This window comes from Protopterus annectens, chromosome 7.part1 (genome assembly GCF_019279795.1).
Source record: "Protopterus annectens isolate FY-2018-M chromosome 7.part1, PAN1.0, whole genome shotgun sequence".
NCBI classification, from domain to species: domain Eukaryota; kingdom Metazoa; phylum Chordata; order Ceratodontiformes; family Protopteridae; genus Protopterus; species Protopterus annectens.
Window position 1 is genome coordinate 115,340,562 of NC_056740.1, and position 6,586 is coordinate 115,347,147.

General features: G+C 36.9%; 1 protein-coding gene across 1 annotated transcript in view; it reads right to left on the reverse strand.

Moving 5' to 3' along the window:
• ERC2 (ELKS/RAB6-interacting/CAST family member 2) overlaps positions 1-6,358 on the reverse strand; it is a 6,021,505-nt gene extending 6,015,147 nt beyond the window's left edge. Inside the window, exon 1 of the mRNA XM_044078585.1 lies at positions 6,099-6,358. The gene's annotated coding sequence lies outside the window, so the exon portion shown is untranslated. The remainder of the gene's footprint in view (positions 1-6,098) is intronic.
• Positions 6,359-6,586: the final 228 nt, after the last annotated feature.

The window sequence follows — 6,586 nt, forward strand, 5'->3', positions numbered from 1 at the left end:
CAGTCCTTCCTGTAAACCGTTACTATCTTGGAACAATTCTATGACTGCAGAATTCCACAGCCAGAGGCCTTTTGTCATTGGCTTTGACTTTGAAGATGTAAATGCCAGAAAGGAGTGGGCCCAGCACAGAGCCCTGAGGGACTCCACTAGTGACCAGCCTGTTTGTGAAGGTGGTCTCCTCTATCCTAATTTCCTGGGTCCTATCTGAGATCCAGCTTGCTCTCCAGCACATAGCATAAGGGTTAATGTCTAATTTCATGAGTTGTTTACAATGCCCGAGTGGGATATTTTATCAAGTGCCTTAGCTAGGTCAAGGTAGGCAGCATGCACCATTTTGCCCTTATCCACTGCCTTGGTGACTTTCTCAAAGAAGTCCACCAGGTTGAGTAGGATGATTTGCCACTGACAAAGCCAAACTGGGTTGGGTCCAGTGTCTGAAGGTTTCTTACGTGATTATTAATCAGATCCTTGATAATTCTTTCCATATCAGACTAGTCAAATTTAAAGGTTTGTAGTTCCCAGGGTCCATTTGTGGACTGTTCTTGTGCAGAAGGGTGACCATTTTAGTCTTTCATTCACATGGCTCAATGCCTGTCTGGAGGCTATGGTTAAATAGTGAGTCCAGGGGTCCAGACAGGTCATGCTTCAGACTATTTAGGAGATATTCTGAGTTATTATCAGGGTCCATTGATGCAGTGTTCTTAGCCTTACAAAACTGCACTTAGGACATACTCCCTAGTGATACTTGTTGGGGGTTTATGCTTGATGATATTACTTCAGGGGGTGGCTGGAGAGGGGGTGTACACACATATATATATATAGTAAGAATATCCCATTGACATCCTTTTTAATGATACAGTACTTGTTTCAATCACATCAATATTTGTTATCCTGCATCCTATATCAAGCTTATCGAGCAAACATGACTAACAAATAATACACCCTGTTGTATATGTGGTAATGGTAACAGTTTTGTAAACAGATTCATAATGCTAAAAATACATTTCAAGAGTAACTCTTTAAAGTTTCAGATTGCTACATAAACAAATTAGTGCTGTGTAAAGGCTGTCCCTTAATTATAAATTACAAATTAGTTTTACGTAAAAAGGTCACAGTTTTAAACACAAGGAAAAGGAATGAAAATTTTATCAGTAAAATAAATGAACGTGGCAAAAGAGGAAGTAATTCTACCACAGGTCACAGTTCCATTTCCAATACACCAAAGACAAAAGTTAAGACAAAACAAAATGAGTTAAAAAGTTTAAGACAAATCTAATCTTTTATTTATAACACCCCATGCTTAACAAGAATAAAGAGCACCATACTCTAATCCAAACATAATTAAAATCATGAGCAACACTAAATTCAAATTTTCAGACCATTACTGAAACAATTAATTCTGTTGTACGTTATTCATTATTCTATTCAGCAATGTGTAAATTTGTTCGTTAAAGGCATTGCCTTTTGTAGGAAATGTGCCTCATACTGTAAACTCCAGCTTCAATGGAATGTTTCAAAATATTTTCTGGTTAAATCTCTTTTACAAACAACTCTCCCTATATCCTAGGTTTGCATTTAACAAACAAATACAACTGTAAGCCAGTATATCTGTTCAGTTTTACAAGAGAATGTCTAAGGAACGACAAAAATAACTTGTTCAGTCATGGTACCAGCAAGGCAGTATAAAGTACATTAAAGGTTTGGTCAAAGTCACGTATTAAGTTATAGTTGAAACTCAAATCTAGATCTCTTGCTTTGCTGCAAAACAACCGTGTCCAACCATGTGAAACATCATGGTGGGTTAAGGTAGGCTAAGATAGGGCAACACAAATGACACTTTATGAATTTCTGTGGACTAAAAGGTCTTAACCTGAATGTTGTGAAGAGAGCAGTGAACTGTACATGTAGCATGTTGAAAGAAATGAAGCCGAGGGCAGTGGTAAATAATCATCCACAAGATTATAATCTGACCAGCAGATTGTAGTAGAACAAATTACACTCATGAAACATTGTAACAGAATGTGCATCTTAATGTTAACAGTGCAAAAATCTGCACTAAAGCCTGTATTCAGAAACCGAATACAGTAAAAGGGAAAAATATGTGATGATTGGAGTGCAGAGTTTAAATGCCAGATGCAATTACCAGACAAATGAAGATACAGAAAACTTTTATTTTGCCAGTATTACACCTGTCTAGGTCTACCAAAAATTATGAGTAACAAGCATAGCTAATACTAAATGAAAGGTAACCAGGTTTTGTCACACCAAGCTCCAAGTATAGCCCAGCACAACCCATTTAAAATAAGCAAGCCAAAAAGCATCCAGCTTAGGTGACAAACAACTGTTTCACTGGTACAGTCCTAACCAAATATTTGAACTCTTGTCATTAGAATGAGAAACATAATGATTTACTATGGACCTGCACAGACCACGTAACAAACCATGTAACAGAAGCCACAAGTTTAAGTTCATGAATTCAAGCTGAAAACACAGTGGAAATTTGTATCTTTACTAAGCATATATCAGACATAATGAAGCAAGTAAGAATACATTGGTTGATATTTCAAACACCAGAGTTAAATAAACCATATTTTGCAGCTGCAGTTTTTTTAATACTAGCTGACTGTAAAACAGCAATTTTAAGACAAAAATGGTGACATTCTTGCTAATGAGGAAACAGCTGAGATTTAATTTGGTCTCTCAGACTATTGTTTCAAAAATCAGCCGCTCATTATTGATGGGAATATATTGTGATTCTAGTTAACATTATCAAAAGTAACTGTCATTAGTCATACTATGGAGCCTGTCAAACTAATTGAAGAGTTTTAAAGTAATCTGCACATTTGCTTCAGATGCACAAGTAATAAAGCATGGTAATATTCACAAAAAATAATAAATGCTACAGAACTTACTATGAATTTCACAAATCTCATTAAATACAATTAAATAAACAGAAGCACGTCTATTCTATTCCAGTCCGCAACAACTGAAAGACAAACTCAACTAACATGAAACAGGACAAGCAGCTATAAGTTTCAAACTCCAAACTTCTAAATAGGGTACAAAGCTTAAAACAGCTACACAGAAATAGCTCATAGCAATGACTTATTTTAAAAGGCAAAACTGTTAACTAAGAAAACTAATCTAATATGAAATATCTGCATTAAAGTGTGCTTTGCATCCAGTAGTGAAGCACAGTTATGTGAGCCTATTGGTGTACATTCTATCATAAATCATTTTTGAGGAACAGATGATTTATGTGGCAAAATCTGGTATCCTCAAAAAAAGGTGGGGCTTGCACAAATTCCTAACACAGCTATTATAAAATTTGTGGTTTAACTGCAGGACTTGAAGAGCTCTTGATAACTGTACAACTTTACCACTTCTTGTTTAAAACATGATTATTACTTATTACACCTTACACCTATGCTGCCTGTCCTCTATTATTTATAGGGCTGTCAACTTTGGAAGGGGCAATAACCTAACAAAACTCCCCCCACACCCACTTCAATAAGTAAATGTGCATCCTTCTCTCTTCAAAGTTAATAATTGTGCTAGCAACAGTTTTGAAGAAACAGTTAACAATAGTGTCAATGCAACAGATAGCCAAATGTATAAACATGCTGCACCTGTTAAATATATCTGTAATATACTGTTTTGGCAAATTAAAATTAATAGGAAAGGTGCTACAGTAGCGTACATTTTCTAAGCAATAAGAACTATGTTTGTTGAAACCATTATACAAGATAAGCATTGGGTCGTATGAGGTCTAAAAATCATACTGAGGAAATAAGGAAAAAACTAATTTGTGTACACTGTTTCCGTTAGGTGCACTTGCAGCATTTATATCCTATCCAGCTATATTCTGTTGTGTTGTACTTTTCCTTAATCCAAGTTGTATTCATAGCTACAATATTATTCATACCAAAGATAAAAAGCATACATAATTTAACCACAGAAAACATAACTGGAGAGCAGATCCGTGGTTTGACTTTTATAAAAAAAAAATAACAGCTAAGTTTGAGAACTCCAAAGACGTACCAATAAAATTATTATTTTCATTGATTAGTCTAACTACCTGTTAATGGTCACCTTTTACATTATCCAGAATTCCACGTAAAACATAACAGAAGACTATTCTGACAAAATAATTTAAATACAAATAGAAAATCAAAGTGAAATAATAAACATTTTGGGAAATATACTTCAGAAATATGTTAATTCTCAAGGCACTCAAATTACCTGACAAGTACTCACCAGCAAAACTCATTTTCCTAACAGAGAGCATGATTTCTGGATTTCCTAAGAGATATGCTGATTCCCTGACAGGTTGCAACCACAATTATTGAGGTCTAACTAATGTGTGCTTTACCTCGGGTCATAAACTACAGTGTTTGTGACATGTTGTTATCAATAATGAACGGCACGATTATGACTTTGTTGACTGTAAACTACTTGGTCAGAACAAATCAAATGAAAGTTAATAGGAAATAAACATTCTCAGAGCTTGCAATGACATAGTGAAAGTAAAGCACAACACAACAGAATATAGCTAGGATATAAATGCTGCACGTGCACCTAACGGAATTTTCACACACACACATCGCCCCCCCCCCCCCCCGGTGTATCAGTGGATATTTTTTGTATACAGTCAGCAAGCATCTCACTCCCCAGATATACATTGTTCAACATATACTATATTAACCCTTTGTTGCCAACCAGCTCGACTATAAACAATCTATTTATGTGGGTACTTTCAGAAGCACTGCAGGAAAAATTCCCTCTAAAACAACCTAACGCTTCGGTGTACAATGCTTGCACCAGCTGGACTGCTGGTGACAGTACCTACCTACCTTCCGCCTCTAAAATGGCATGTATATTTTCTATCATGGTCCCGATGTATTTAACTCTTTACCATAAAGACTAAAAATGAGGATCCAGCAATGTGTCTTTCATAGGGACACACACACACACACACACACACACACACACACACACACACACACACACACACACACTACCAGTACTGGGCACACAGTCACACGACATACATTGTTTGTGTTATTATTATTATTACTGCTGCTTCTATATGCTATTAGCATGATTAGTACCATGTAAAGTAAATTTATTCACAAAATGATTACTTTCTCAACAAGAACATGAACGGGCCATGTCTTAAATCTTATGCAGCTATTTAGACAAAGTGAAATGATAACATGTTCAAATTCTGCAGTCCTTAAATATGCAAGGATTTGCCAGCAAAAGTCTCGGTCAATTCTGTCCTAGAGCAGACACAGTAACCTCAAGAAAAAGTGATAAAAGATGTTAAAGAAAGAAAAGCTCTGCTTTTGCACTGCACGGGGCGGTACTGAAACCCCACCTCTGAATGGCAATGCCCGGTTATGGTTTCCATTACTTTAAGTGGCCAAAGATGCTGTCAATCAAAACGAAATGTCAATTCTTCGCAATGAAGCTCGACAGAGGGAGCATATGCCCGCATTCAAGAGCCAGCTTAAGCAGACAGCTGCTTAAAATCAATAATTTCATTATGTATGTCTTTCTGAAATTAACGCACCCACCGGGAAACACCACAAACATATAAACAAAAAATGACACCGCGCGTAAGAAGCAACATTTAACCACACCTTTGTGTAATCCCATTCTCAAATAACACCTCCTTAAAATGACACATTTTCAATTATGAGCCACATATCCGCTCTAACAAAACCCAATTTAAGTCTAACGGATTCATAACAACCAATAACATGCTAAAATTGTATGCATTCAGAAGTGCTGCACCTTGCAGTCCAACCCTCCATGCACACACAGCACATAAAGATGCTAGGTGCAATTTATTAAAAGCACAATTCCCGGAACAGTTTAAATACAGTGAAATAATTTCGTGCTGCAAGAATTAAAGACAATCACGGTGTGTGACATGTGTTTTAAAATATTTATTCACTACAAATACAAAGCATTGTGAACGATCAATGTGTCACTCATTAGCTTTTAGGCCGGCTAACACCTTTCCGGAACACTGTATGACTTGAAAACACAATGCAACAAAATATATGATTGGCAAAAGGAAATATGCATACCTGGGAATGAATATTCTGTCCATCCTCAAACTGCTCAACCCTGCAAAAATCTTTGCCTATCGCTTGTGTTAGAGCTTTTCATTTATCAAGCAGCACAAAGTATCAGGTACCTAGTTTACAGTGGCAATAATCACTGCCATAAATCTGCTAACCGGACTTGTATGTAAAATGCTATCAAAGGACGCCTACCCTCGGCTTCTGCCCCAGAATGTCTCTCCCTCAGCTCCACTCCAAGCAGCCAGTCCTAGCTTAGCATTCCCAGCATTCCCGATCTTCCTTTTTATTGGTCTGCTGAAGCCACCACAAGGGGCAGTCAAAGAAGCTGCTGAAATAAAGCGTTGAGCCTCAATGCACCGGTAAGCCAGTTCATTCTGGAGGTACCTCGAAGTAAAAATGCACAATTAGCCTTATGGCCATGAATAAAACTGGTTTCTTCATGGTAATCTTTCTTATCAGACTCAAAAGACTCCAGCCTCGACTCCAACATG